The following is a 15,940-nucleotide window of genomic DNA, read 5'->3' on the forward strand; positions in this document are numbered from 1 at the left end:
TGTATATATATATATATATGTGTGTGTGTGCGTGTGTGTGTGTGTGTGTGTGTGTGTTTTGTTTTTTTGCAGATATGATTTATTCTTATAATATTCTCATCAGTTTTCTATCAGCTGTGACATATAAATCTGTTTGTTGTTTATATTTTATCCAAAGGCATTTTTTTTTACCTTTATAGAGGGCATTTTCCCACTAATCTCATTAATACTTTCATTTCAAATTCTTACATTTGATCTATAAATTAAATTATAATAATGTGATTATCTATACGTTATCAAAATAAATCATTTACACTGAAAAATACAACTGCGTTAAATAATATTATGAGATTCATTTAAATATTTTTGAATATACAAACAAGAAATGATGGTGGAAATTATACTTTTTGCAAGAGGGTCTAGCTGCAGCCTTGCGCTTGCACTCTCAGACTTGCACTCTTAGACACTTGCGCTTCCGCTAGCGACGTCACTTACAGTCTTTTATTTTTTTATTTTTGTTCTATTTATTGATTACTTTTTGTTTGAATCGCTCAACATTTTACAACAGTAGCCAGGTGCCAGGTACAAGGATTGCAAGTGACATCGTAATTTAGTTTCTTTTTTCTTGTCTTCACCACCTGGCTACTGTTGTAAAATGTTGAGAGATTCAAACAAAAAGTAATAAAAATAGAACAAAATAAAAAATAAAGCCTGCAAGTGACGTCGCTAGCGGAAGCGCAGGTGTCTGAGAATGCAAGTCTGAGAGTGCAAGTGCGAGGCTGCAGCCTTCTCACTTTCTGACGAAATTAAAACGCCAGTAGGTGCCAGTAGTGAGCGTTTAATGAGTGAGTCATTGAGTCCTTCATTCAAACGATATTCGTTCAAACGGCAGATTCATCAGATGTTTGTGCATGAGCTAATGAAACTTTGACTCAACCGATTCGTTCAAAACACGGAATCAATCAGCAATGAATCGGCTGGGGGCTGGGTTTCTGCCTAAAATGTAAGTGACCTAATATTATTGTATTTGCTTATTGAACTGTTTATAGAACTATTAAACAGTTGTAATGGTGAAAACGTTGTGTGACGTTGCCTAACTAACTGTATTTTAAAATATAAATACAGTTATAAAAAGTATAAAAACTTTCCATTTTGAATTTTTACCTCAGGATGCTGAGTTTATTTGTGTTGCGCGTTTTGATTTATCATGGAGAGGCTGCGTGAGCTTCGCCTCAGCAAGTCAGCAGCGCAACCTTATGCTGTCAATAGATGCATGATATGCAGTAGCTATATTCACTATTCGCCACTTACTCTAAATGTAATAAAATCAGAATAATACTTGCGTTTTGCTGTTTACATAGTTATTTTTGGTTACTGAGGTTTTAATCATGTTACTTGTCTGGCGTTAATGAAGCGTTAATGTCGAGCCCTGGAGTCTATGTGCTGGGGCTCAGCCCTGGACGGCCCCGGCCCAATTTAAACCCTGGTTATAGGAGTATTTAACTGATTGCTGGTTTTTTTAATAATTTTTGTTAATTATCTTGTTAAGAGCTCATCTTTTTATATTTGTTCATTGTCACCATTCTTGAGATTTGTGTGTGAAGTCTTGAAGTGTATGTGCAACCTTCTATCCCAAATAAATTTACTGTGTAGCTAACTGAAAATTAGCTGAACAGGAAATCTGTAGTTGCCTTGAATGAATTTAACAAACAAATTCAAACTGATAAAACATGCTTACTAAGCACAATTTTTGATAGTTAGAAAACCTAAACATTTCAATTCATCATGTTAACAATTCAATTTTTACAGTGTACGTGTCATATCAAAATTCATTGGAAATTGTAACTTCATAAATAGTTATGCTTATTTAGGTTTCTGAATTTTGGATCAGCTCTCACGGTACACATATAACACATATGCATTAGGAGCACATGATATGTGTATAATTTTGTGCCACTGATGTTTTGTGATATTACAATATTACAACTGCAGAAGCACCAGTGCATGAGCGAGCAGGGAATTCAGGGATATCTACATTCCGAAAACAGGTTTTATTAAAACTTGTGAAAACATGCTCCAGTAGATTAATATTCCTAACAAACAAATTTCAACAGTGCTGTGTAATTAGCATATTATTGAGATGTGTAGGAAGTCACCGCCCAAGAAAATGTCAGATCAAAGTGCCTGAAGATGAAAACTCTACCCAGGCTAATTTACACTCGCGTCCCTTTTGGGTTCAGCGCCAGTGGTATTAAGTGAAGAGGGCTTGTGACAAAATGTTTGCTCACACAAACAAACACGCACATGTAAACACAATAGACATTATCACACACATCAGTCCTTATGTACTGAAACTGGAATAAATGTCTGCATGACGGGGGTATGTTCTTCATGACAGCAACACGAAAGGAACGGTGTAACAGCCGTCTCTCTGTCAGCCACAGCGTAGCCATGTCATGTTTACCACAATTTCCAATTTCAAGGCTTTTTCTGTCCTCACAGACAAGAGCTGCTTATCTACTGAGCTTGCTTCAGAGACATAATAGATTGTAATTGAGCCATCTAAGTCCCTTTGGTGGTTGACCCCACTTTAACAGCAATTATCATCTTGCCAAGTTTCCACCTCTAATGCCTCGGCTTCATAGTCACTTTCAGCCCAGTGGATCTCATACAACTCTACAACATCATCTTTATTGCAGCACCATTGCGTTTATTGGTGCCACAAGACATTAGACTGATAAGGGGATAAACACAAGATCATATAAGGTGTGGTAATTTGATTTTTTCAATTACCAAGATATTGGCTCTGGAGTAAAATAACATGCTTTTTTGGAGCGTGACAAACCTGTGGTATTTAAGAAGCCCAGCCAGTTCATTGCTAGGCCAAAACTGAGGCCATTTTAGACTTGAAAGTGTAAAGTCGAGGGAATTGTTATTTGTACAGACAAATGTAAACCTCACTTGATCTGAGATTTGACTCAACATCTCTGTTTGTGTTTTCATAAGCACTTAATTGTGAACAATAATGTGTTTCTGCCATTCTAAAGCTACACTGCCAAACTCCCAGTGAAACTCTTTTGGCAGAGATGTTGATGCAGTAAATGGCTCCATTTTGGGCCCTTTCTAGCATGATAGTTAAAGTAATAGTTCACTCAAAATATTAAAATTCTGTCATTCTTTATTCACCCTCATGTCGTTCCAAATCTGTATGGCTGTATAACAACAGAAGACACTTTGAAGAATGTTGGTAACCAAATAATTTTGATGACCATTGACAGTCATACAGGTTTGTAATAATTTTCATTTTTGGGTAAACAACCCTATTAAAAAATCAAGTAAAATGGGGAGGAAAGCATGGGGAAAATAGGGAAAAGTTTCAAGATGCTTTCTTTTTTTTAAGTTAAACTTATGCTGCATTTTTAGATGTCGTGCAAGACGCTACTAAAAACGCTATGAGGCACAAGCACAGCGGTCAGATATGTCCAGCTAGTGTTTACAATGAAAAACAATGGAAAAGTACAAGATTGTATGTGTTGGCATGTTTGTATGAAATATATGACTCTCTGACTCCCGAAAATCAACATGAAGACCAACTAAATCATTTAGGTGCTAAAATAAATAAATGAATTAAAAATATAAATAAAATAAATTATACAGCATAAAATAAATAAAATAAAATAAAATAATTTTATTAATTTTAGAAATTCTTGTTAAAACTGTGAAGCAAACTGAAAACACCAAGAAGCAGCTTGGAACAACAAGTCTAGTCTTTACACAGTCTGCTGCTGTTAAGACACGATGCAAAGGAAGTAGATATTTTCTTTCGTATTGCAATGTACTGTATATCACAATGCATTATCAAATAAGCATGAAAAGAATGCAGGGTGGGAACTTGGTTCAATCCATTATTTGTTGATGGGATAGAGGTGGATCTGAATGTCAGCTTGCAGTTGATTGCAAGAAAGAGGCGGGGTTTAATCAGGCTACATGTTTGGAGAAGTTCAACATACACCACCAGAAGGAAGTCTGTCGTTTCACCAGAGATCGAGAAAATTATATTTTAACTAGCAATTACTAGGTCAAAAAAGAAACATACATAGATGAATCGTTCGCAATAAGATCAATAAAATTAATTTATAAAACAGATGGTGGATCTCAGGGTGAATTTCCATTTCATGCCAAATTTAAAGGGGTGGTTGACTGTTTTTTTTTTCTAGGCTTGATTGTGTTTATGGGGTGCAGTCTAACATGTGTTAATGCTTCATTTGCTTCAATCATAATGCTTAAAAAAAAAAAAAACACTGTATTTTTCACATAATTTACCTTTATTCCACGCCGCTCTGTCCCTTCTCCTATAAATGCACTGATAATTTCCTGCTTTTATGAAGCCCCTCCCTCAGAAATACACAATGGGCTCAGATTGGTTAGCTGGTCCAGTGTGTTGTGATTGGCTAAACCGCCTAGTGCGTGTCTAAACATCCCGCTCCTCACCTCAGCGGCATGCGCTCCAGTGTTGTATTGTAAACAATGACATCATTAATATTGCTTATCAATTTGAGCCCGATTGAGACACAGAGGATATTAGTGAAGAGGATCGCGCAGAACCTGTGCAAGCACGGCTCTTAATTGTATGTTCCCCTTCAGGAACTCCAGCTGCGTCAAAACGCTACGGGAACGCCTCCAGCATGACCACGCTCTGAATCACATGTGTAATCAGTCCAATGGATGGGCGAGACGTCACGGGCGGGGTGACGTAGCGACTAGGAAGCATAAAAGCATGTGTGGTGAAACCGGCATCATCTTTCTGTCATTCAGCAAGCGCTTTGTGTGTGTGTCAGTCTGATATCTGTTTGTGAGTCTTATTTAGTGTTGTTTGTCAAGCGAAATCATGTCAAAGCACAAGACAAAACCAAACACCTCAAGGGCGAGGGCAGGCAGCGTTTCAGGCTGTGTGTTCCTCCCTGCCCGCGTTACATTACGGGTGGAGATACACACAGTTTGTTTGTTGTCTGCTTGGGTCATGAGTCAGCTCTCGAGGGAGGATCTCTTTCGCTGAGGCGGAGCGGCGGCTGTGCTCGTGGGTTTCGCATATGGATCCGGTAGAGGGAATGTAGACGGGCGAGTCCCTATCTGCTTCCTTAACCACCAGATCCGACACCCGCTCTAGAGGTTTCGGAAGCCCGCGCTGTGGTCCTTCCCCCCGGGGAGAGGGCGCGACGCTCCGCCTGTCTTTCTCCGAGGAGATTGATACGGAGGGCGTCGAAGAGCTCGCCAGTTGCACAAGCATCAGTTACACAAGCATATTATGTCTAATATTATAATGTGCAGCATTAATGGGGAGCGGAGGCTCTCGGGGGGCTGATTGTGCTTTTCCTGCTTTTAAGCGCTCCGCTCTCACCGGGCACGCTCCGAGGAGTGTGTCCGTGCCTGTGATCTTGCGATTGTGGTCCCGCTGCTGCTGAGGCACGGCGGCGACTGAGATCGCAGTGATCACACATGATCTGGTGGACGGGTTGGAGACGGCTCATCCTATCTCCACCTGTGCTCCCTAGATCTAGAGCTCGTTCTCGAGGCTCGGAAGCCCGCGCTGCGGTTCTTCCCCCTCTGAGAGAGAGCTTGGCCCCTCCCTCAGAAATACACAATGGGCTCAGATTGGTTAGCTGGTCCAGTGTGTTGTGATTGGCTAAACCGCCTAGTGCGTGTCTAAACATCCCGCTCCTCACCTCAGCGGCATGCGCTCCAGTGTTGTATTGTAAACAATGACATCATTAATATTGCTTATCAATTTGAGCCCGATTGAGACACAGAGGATATTAGTGAAGAGGATCGCGCAGAACCTGTGCAAGCACGGCTCTTAATTGTATGTTCCCCTTCAGGAACTCCAGCTGCGTCAAAACGCTACGGGAACGCCTCCAGCATGACCACGCTCTGAATCACATGTGTAATCAGTCCAATGGATGGGCGAGACGTCACGGGCGGGGTGACGTAGCGACTAGGAAGCATAAAAGCATGTGTGGTGAAACCGGCATCATCTTTCTGTCATTCAGCAAGCGCTTTGTGTGTGTGTCAGTCTGATATCTGTTTGTGAGTCTTATTTAGTGTTGTTTGTCAAGCGAAATCATGTCAAAGCACAAGACAAAACCAAACACCTCAAGGGCGAGGGCAGGCAGCGTTTCAGGCTGTGTGTTCCTCCCTGCCCGCGTTACATTATGGGTGGAGATACACACAGTTTGTTTGTTGTCTGCTTGGGTCATGAGTCAGCTCTCGAGGGAGGATCTCTTTCGCTGAGGCGGAGCGGCGGCTGTGCTCGTGGGTTTCGCATATGGATCCGGTAGAGGGAATGTAGACGGGCGAGTCCCTATCTGCTTCCTTAACCACCAGATCCGGCACCCGCTCTCGGGGTTTCGGAAGCCTGCGCTGCGGTCCTTCCCACCGGGGAGAGGGCACGACACTCCACCTGTCTTTCTCCGAGGAGATTGATACAGAGGGCGTTGAAGAGCTCGCCAGTTGCACAAGCATCAGTTACACAAGCATATTATGTCTAATATTATAATGTGCAGCATTAATGGGGAGCGGAGGCTCTCGGGGGGCTGATTGTGCTTTTCCTGCTTTTAAGCGCTCCGCTCTCACCGGGCACGCTCCGAGGAGTGTGTCCGTGCCTGTGATCTTGCGATTGTGGTCCCGCTGCTGAGATCGCGGGGACTGTGGCAACTGAGATCGCAGGGATCGCACATGATCTGGCAGACGGGTTGGAGACGGCTCTTCCTATCTCCACCCGTGTTCCCTAGATCTAGAGCTCGTTCTCGAGGCTTGGAAGCCCGCGCTGCGGTTTCTTCCCCCTCTGAGTGAGAGCTCGCTGCTGCAGCCATCTTTCTCTAAGGAGATTGATATTGTTTGTGTGACTGAGCGGCTCGCGCAGTGCCGAGGCAACGCGTATATTACACCATTTCTGTTTTTAATGTGAATCTTACCACACCAAACCGTATTTACTCGTCTGGTTGTTTGACTGCATTTAATTCTGAAGAATAAAATGAAGTATTTATCTGACTATGAGAAGTTAGATATACAGGGGCTCTTGGGATAAAAATTTCTCGAGTGAGAGCACACGTTTACCTCTCTTCCTCTGAGGAGGTTGAGGCGGTCAGCAGGGGCTGCTGGGCGGGAGCAGTCCCAACCTACCGTGTTCCAGCCCCTCATCTTGAGAAGTGGCACTTCTCGTACTCCGCAGAGTCTAGAGTCAGAGTGGCGCTCCCAGGCCGAAGGCTTCTAGTGGAAGACGGTTCTGCGGACCGTCATTCTCGCTGGATAGTCTTCGTCTTAAACGTCCTGACGCCTAAGGCCTAGGACTGTTTGAGGGCCAGCTTCCTCTGGGGAAGAGCAGTACACCGCATTACACGGTGCCCGTCTCTCCTCAGTGCCCTCAGAAGATCGGTCTGCCAACCCTGCCGGTGCTACAGGGCGCAGCGGTCTCCAGCGAGCGCTTCTCTCAGTTACCGCCCGAAAATGTAGCGGTACTAGGAGGCTCGCTACCGCTATGGAGGTCTCTAGAGCAGCTAGTTCGGCCGTTCCCTGCCGGTTCGCCGCTCTGATCACACCAGAGGTCAATCTCGAGAGACTGATTCCCTTAGTAGACTATTTGGCAGTGTGAAAACTACTGCCAAACATGTCTCAGTGGGTCCTGCACACTGTAGTGAGAGGCCACAGAATCCAGTTCGGTTCTCCTCCGAAGGGGTCCGAGCACCGAGCAGGGTAATGGAACAGAAGTAGACACTCTCTGAGGACGGAGGCCATCGAGGTGGTCCCTCCTCGTGTAGCAGAGTCCGGGTCCTATAGCCGGTACTTCACCATTCCGAGGAAGGATGAAGGGTTGCGTCCTATTTTAGATCTGCATCTTTTGAACCGCTTCCGAGGACTGGTGTGTCACGATCGATCTAAAATATGCACATATCTCCATCCTTCCTCATCATAGGAAGTTCCTGAGGTTTGCTTTTGGGGGCAAAAGCCTACCAATAATGGTTCTTCCTTTGGCCTTGCACTCTCACCCCACACTTTCACGACTCAACCGCATTGACGATTGGTTGATATTAGCTCAATCAGAGCGGATGGCAGTTTGACATCGAGACGTTGTTCTCGCTCACATGAAAGAGCTGTGGTTAAGACTTAACGCCAAGAAAAGTGTGCTTTCTCCTGTACAGAGAATCACTTATCTGGGCATGGTGTGGGATTCGACCACGATGCAGGCACGTATGTCTCCTGCTCGGATCGAGAGTCGAGAGTGAGAGTAGGCCGGTCACTCACTGTCAAGCAGTTCCAGACTGCTGTACATGAGACCCCTACAGTGGTGGCTTAAGGCCAAGGGTTTCTCCCCGAGGGGAAACCCACTTTGCATGCTCAAGGTCACGTGGCGGTGCCTACGTGCCTTAGACATGTGAAGGATACCTTGGTTCTTATCTCAGGGCCCGGTGCTGGTCACCGGTCGCCGCATATGCTAGCGACAGATGCATCTCTCACCGGTTGGGAGCAGTCATGAGTGGCCGCTTGGCCCGCAGCCTGTGGAGCGACCGCCATCTCACGTGGTGCATGAGTTGACTGGAGATGCTGACCGTGCCGAACACTTCCTCCCAGGCCTAAGAGATCGCTATGTGTTGGTGCGCACCGACAACACAGCAGTGGTCTCATATATATGTGGGGGCAGACATCCTGTCGAGGCAGGGGCCGAGGCCCGGGGAATAGATGCCTCACCCCGAGGGGTGAAGCAGACTTGGAGAGTGTTTGGCCAGGCTCAGGTGGACTTGTTTGTGACTCAGATGATAATCGCACGGTCTCCTCTGGTTCTCTGTCTGACTCATCCAGCTCCACTGGGGCTGGATGCCATGGTACAGACGTGGCCGAGGCTTCGTCTGTACACCTTTCTCCTGATTGTTCTGCTCCCGGGAGTTCTGGAAAGAGTGCACTGGAACGAGGTCAGTCGATTGCCAGTAGCCCCGTTCTGGCCGGCCCGAGTATGGTTCTCGGACCTGATTTCTCTCCTCGATGGCGCTCGATGGGAGATTCCCGTCAGGAGAGATCTCCTCTCACAGGCGGAGGGCGCGCCCCCAAACTGCCCGTTTGGTACAGTTCTGAAGTTCCTGCAGGCCTGTTTATCCACAGGGTTGACCCATTCCACCCTAGAGGTCTTCGTGGCGGCCATTACGGCCTACCCCGCCCCTCTCGGTGGCCATTCAGTGGGAAGACACCCTCTTCTTACACGTTTCCTCCGTGGTGCGCTGAGGCCGAGGCCTCCGGCCAGAGAAGCTTATGCTAAGTGGTGGATCAGGATGCTATTCCATAGCCTCGAGCCCTCTGATCTCCCGTCTCCTTCGGGGGTCATGGCTCACTCCTCAAGAAGTTGGCCTTCGGGCGGCCCCCGCCTACTTTAGCCATTCCTGGCTCCCTTTTCTCTCGCCTTAGTTGTGCCCTTCCACACTAGGCAGGGATTTGCAAGTCTGGCGGCGTGGGCATTCTCATTCCCCTAGCGTTTCAACGCAGCTCGAGTTCCTGAAAGGGAACGTCTTCAGGTTAAGCATGGTTCCCCGAAGGAAACGAGACGCTGCGACTCAGGGCCATACTTTCAGCATCCCTGCCAGCGCTTGCTTCACTCCTAGAAGCTGACGCTGGTTTCACCGCACGTGCTTTTATGCTTCCAGGTCGCTACGTCACCCCACCCATGACGTCTCGCCCATCCATTTGACTGATTACACATGTGATTCAGAGCGTGGTCACGCTGGAGGCGTAATACAGTACGGCAACCGCATGCACGTCCATGTATAACGCTTCTCATAGCTATGCGAAAATAAGTGTATAAATGGAACAGTTTATTGTTGGAGCTGAGCTGATGATCTGAATGAGAGCGAGAGAGAGAGAGAGAGAGAGAGATGCAGAGCAGGGCGACGCGACGAACAGTATTAAGAACTGCTGCTTTAGAACATTTATTCTGAAACTTGTGAATCCATTAGAATCGTTAGAAGACAGATTTGCGATTCATATATGAATAAATGTTTACGTGCACCCCTAGTTTTCTCTTCCTCTTTTCTAAAGCAGCGCAACATGGCCTCGCCCCCTTTGTTGCATGTTCCCAGGGGCGGGGTTTATCTGGGGTTGTGACGTCACAAACCCGGAAGTAACTCGTTGTAGTCACTACAAGACGTTTCTGTTGGCATTAAACTGACAGAATTTTAAAAGATGATATCTCCGTTTGCATGGACTTTTCAGCGTCATAACTTTGTAGATATTGTTTATGCTCAAACAGCAACATTACATACTAACTAACGTTAAAAAAGTGAAATCGCAATCAACCACCCCTTTAAGGCTGCTCTGAGGAGTGTCAGTGCCAGCTCAAATTCTGTGTAAAATGAATTCCCCATAAATTCATACTAAAATATGTTAGCTCTGACCTTATGCTGTATCAGAGCTGCTCAAGTGCTATATTTGTTTTGCGCAAATGAAATGCAGAATCAGTGCAGTCTTACACATTGCTGTTGTCATATTGGAACATACAGTAATTTTAACATGTAAAACTTTTCATATTTCTAATAATACATTTACATTGATCATTCATTTTCGTTTAATTTCATTTATGTCACCTCTGTGCAGAAGTATTTGGTAGAAATATTCTATTTTTTATTAAATGCTAAGGTTCCTTACTCTTTTTTTCCCCTTAACATTACGTTAATAAAAAAATCATAAAGCTATAATGTCACTTCATAAATTCATACACTCCTTTGCTGGAAAAGGATGGTGTATGATACCAAATATTACAGATGGGTTTATAGTTTTCAATACATTATTTCTGATGCTGCCAAGACTATCACAAGTAATTTTTGCAGTTAGACAAAACCTCATTTATGTTGGTCTGCTATATGACATTATCTTGGTAACAAATCAGAAAAATTAGCAAAAACAATGTGGAATATATCACAGAAAATCGAGATAATGTCCCTAGGCCATGGGGCCCTCCTTATTGGTGTATAAACCCTGTCTCTTCGCGTGACTTGGATTTCTGGCCATATTTTCAGCATCATCAATAATAGATCCTGATGATTTAACTAGTTTTGTAAAACATTTCCATCCCCTACATAATTCATCTCACTCAGTCAATGCATAATGAATAGCACTCAACAGACAAACCACAGTGTTGCAGTGTTCAGATTTAGAGCCATTGAGAGATTAACCTAGCATTAAGAGTAACAGAGCCTCCACTTTTTCACCTTAGTAACAGTAGAAGCACAAAGCTCAAGCCCTGTTAACACACATAGAGATGTGAAGTTTCACATTCATGTTCCTTCACAACAGATGTTTATCTGCGAATTTAGGTAACAAGCTGCGGCAACTTTAAACAAACGTATACAAAGTAACAAAGTCCCATTTATACTTACAGCAAGACATCTTTTTATAGATGCGAAGGTGTCTGTGTGGGTTTAGGGACTATAAGATCAGGCTATATGCACACTTGTAAGTCCTAACCCAACAGTGGCTCTGTGAATGTATAAGTTTCATTAAAGATGCAATGTAAAACTAATAAAACAGCATTATTAGAACACCAGGGAGTGTAGCTGTTGTTTGAGGAAGGTTGAAACTGCCAGGAAAACTGATTTCATACTTTGTGCTTCTGAGAAACGCTTCATTAAAAACAGAGGCAAGGTTAGATTTCTAACATGTGTCACTGCAGTGTATCTGGTTTAAGGTTCCTTATACTGAATGTACAAGGAGCAGACCGCATGAGCTCTAACAAAGAGATGGAAACAAACATCTTTCTCTTTAATAGTTTTGCTTTTCTGATCTCCATCAGTCACTGCCGATGACTGAAGACCTGCGGTGGGTTTTGTGAGTGTGTGTGTTATTACAAGCTTAAATCCCCATTTACCTGAGGGATTACAAGAGAGAATGAGAGGCATGCGCATCGGATCAAAGCAGAACGCGCTCTATAATTCCAAGAGGGTGCTTTATTAGAAATTAAATAAGAGAATTAAGAATTACTGCAAGGTTCACGGTCAGTGGCTTTCTTAATTTAAACCATGTTACTCCTTATTAGACTTTGCAATTACAATTACAGCCTGAGTTATTCGAAGGAGTATGGTGCATGAAATATGAAATGAAGGAAGCAAATTTATTCCAATTATTCATGATACGGCCGCCTGACTCCATGGCCTTTTCCCAGTGAAACCATAAGGTGCTTTAAATGAGAGAACATTGAAACGCAGTGATCTCGAAGCACTATCTGGAAATATAAGGTGGCTGATATAGTCTCGTTTTAAGCAGGTTAATAGCTCTTAATAGAAATGGTGTGGAAACAGTAAAGTCGAAGGACCCATATGGTTGGCCTTTAGTCTGCCAGAACAATAAATGACATTATCTTTTATAGGCCTCAACAGCCACTGCTCAAATTTTGTTGGTCGAATCCAAACTGAATTCTGAAAGGCCAGGGATGTAGCCGAAGCCAAATACTGAATTTGAAAATGGATGTATAATGAAATATATATTTGCAGTTTCCACTTATTTTATAGGTCTCAGAAATTCAAACTTGTCAAGAGCAACATTAAAGGAACAGGTTAGCCAAAAATGCTAAATCTGTCATTTACTCACCCTCATGCCTTTCCAAGTTTGTATAATTTCCTGTATTCTGTGAAACCCAAAAGAAGATAGTTAGTATATTACAAGAATTACAGAATATTACAGAATAGTTGCAGAATTACAGAATAGACATCTGAAGAGATGCAAAAATATATATTTTTTCCACTCTCAAATCAAATCAAAACACACACAGACTATCGTATTGCAAAATAGCACATTCAGGGTGATACAAGACATATGCTTTGGGTCAAGGTTCTGATCACACTGTCTATAATAACAAGCCGAATGTATTGTACATTACATGTTGCTTAAATGCATAAAGGATCACCTTCAGACTGTACAAGAAGCTTTCAGAATCTTTTCAAAGGTTCTGTTAGGTTAGGACAATTCCAAGGGCCCAATGAGGGAGAGGGGGCCTGAATGCGATGTCTACTGAAAGGGGGCCTGAGTCTACATGTTGTTCAGGGGACCCAGAAACCATAGTGGCGCCCCTGGCTGAGGATGAGTACTTTCAAAAGTGTGTAATATATTCGTGAATGGCACCGGAGTTATCTCTTCTACTTGCCAGTCCTGTTTCTAATACAGAGTCTGTCTAAGAGTTTCTCCTCCTAATTTCATCCATATCACTAAAAAATATAGCATTCTGTGTAGAATTCAAATGGGTCTGATACGTTTTGTGGGCTGTGCAACTCTGGACCGGAGCAGACTGTATGCATGCCATGGTGGTTTGCATGATAATCGCAAAACCAGACTTCATTTGCCCTATTGGAAAGCATATTTACACTGTCTGAATCATTCTCTATCCTCTATATAGTGCACTTTGTGCCATTCACCATACAGAAAATAGTAATTTTGTGAACAAGTGACCAATTTCAGCAGCAGCTTCAGCGTCTATTTATAGTGTAGGGGGCGGGACGCTTCGGATTCTAGAGAGCATTTGATTGGACAGAAAATGCAATGAGAAGCGGATGTGCAGGGTGATGTCATCAAAATCATTGATTCATATTGGCGAAAGTGAAAGACTGTAAGTTTTGAATGCTTATATCTGCTAAATGCAAATTTTGCCGTGGTTTTGGAGCACACGAGCTTGTAGATAACCTAACGGCAAACATATTCCTACCAAAAGCCAAAGAACTTCAATTTTGATTTCATGGGGACTATAATAATATTGCATAAATTAAAACATTGCTTGCATTAACATCATATTAATAACACCACTAATGGTTAAATGCTAGTTAACAACAGCTCATGCTAGCATATGCTAATGTAACTAATCAAAGTAATTATTACTATATACACTTGAATGCATATAATTAAGCAACATGCAGTATATATAGGCCATCTTCGGCCTAAACACAGGCTCTACTCTTCACCACAATGGTAACCCTATAACATAAACATAACAAAAATCCCTGCAAATCCAAACATAAAAGAATATTAAGCACTAACACATCTTTCCTTATATGAATCTTGTGCAATAATTGCTACACACAAAATAATGCTTCATTTCAACATACAGTATATTCCCCTTCTACAGTCTGACACAAAGCATGCTGGAAACAAGAAATCTACTACAATTCAGTCAGTTTAAGTTCAGCTTAATAAAATCAGATTTTGATTAAGAAAATCTACGTTCGGCGCCAATGGCCTCGTGGGCAGCGTGCCGACATGTAGTGCCTTTGTGCTTCGGGTGTCCCGAGTTTGAGTCCTGGCTTGTGGACCTTTCCCGATCCCACCCCCCTCTCTCTCTCTCACCCACTTCGCTTCCTGTCGACCTACTGTCCTATCTAAATAAAAGGCATAAAACGCCAAAAGTAAATCTTTAAAAAAGAAAATCTACTTTATTTTATCTTTTAAACTGTTCAGGTTTCACAGTGAAATCAAACTATAAGGCAAATATAGCCTACCTATTTAGTAAACAATATGAATGTAGGCCTATAATGGCACATGCTGTGACCCATGTCAGGAACTGACCATTGTGTTTAGTATTATATGTGATTATCCAACCATGTTGATTTAGCAATTGAGGTTAATGGAGGGCCTGTGGCGTCTCTAAATGCAGTCAATGAGTCAATAGGAGCCACAGTGATTTTGGCATTACAGTATAGAGGCATTACAGTACAGAGGGGTCAATAACAGGCAATTTACTCCCTCTCCACACACACACACACACTCACACACATGTTCATGCATGTCTGACTAGTGTTTGGTGGTGAAAATACATTATAGGCTATATATATTTTATATATATTTATATTTTATATATAATATCGTTCGGTCCAGTAAAATTGTGTAAGCAGAAAAAATCAACTGCTGGTCAGACTTGCAGAAGAGAATCCTTACCTGCTATGATATCTATAACAGTAGATAACAAACAAGTTTACTCCAACAAACAAGTTCACTTTACAGTTAACATTCCTAAGAAAAAAAAAGAAATGTTCACACCTTCATAAATACAGTCACACTCATACACTCAATCCCCCTCACAGTGTGGGAACATTGTTTCTTCAAATATCTTGTGATTTCGACTTTGTTGCTTAGCCAGACACAAGTGACAGCCAGCTTCCCCAACAAACCAATTACCAGTGTTAGAATCATCCAGAATGCACTGCTCTTCCCAGTACTGAAATAACGAACGTTCTGACATTCCATAATTGTTAAGCTGTATAATGGGGAACTCTAAGAGTGGTGACTAGAATTCAGTCATCGTGTTATTGGACGCCTCCCATAAACACACACACATTCACCCAAACCCTCAGACAGGGATAACACTTTAAAAGGAAGGACTGGCAAACTAATAAACACTGACAGCACCCCCCAAGCTGTTTGCATTCCTGTCAAAATGCTAAGCAGTAAATAGATGCTGGAGTCACATATGCTTTTATCTCCGCCAGCATGACGGAGGTTAAGAATGAAGCTGGGGACTCCCTTGCAGAATCAGTAATTGTTTAATATCATAAACCTTTCATTTAATTTCCTCTGATGTTATTCTAATCGTATCTTAATAATAGGGAAAGCTAGCAACTGTCTAAAAGAAATCATTTACATTGGAGATAATGAGTGTTTGCTTTTTGATCAAGGTTTGTTAATATTGTAATTTGAGAGTATAATAATCAATGAGGTGTGCAGAGAGAAATCACATTAATTGGCTGTCACTGAAAATCAGCCCTGCATTGTACAGTATGGTGCAGGGATGTCAAATACACAACCTGTGGAAGGGTTTGACCCGGCCAGTGAGATCCTTTGAAGAACAACAAATTATATTTAAAAATATGCTAAAAACATTCATATTCATTTGTTATAGTGGGTTATATTCAAACTATTATTTTTTTTGTAATCTGCAGTGGGAAAA

This window comes from Sinocyclocheilus anshuiensis, unplaced genomic scaffold (assembly GCF_001515605.1).
Source record: "Sinocyclocheilus anshuiensis isolate Anshui unplaced genomic scaffold, SAMN03320099.WGS_v1.1 scaffold442, whole genome shotgun sequence".
In the NCBI taxonomy this organism is placed as follows: domain Eukaryota; kingdom Metazoa; phylum Chordata; class Actinopteri; order Cypriniformes; family Cyprinidae; genus Sinocyclocheilus; species Sinocyclocheilus anshuiensis.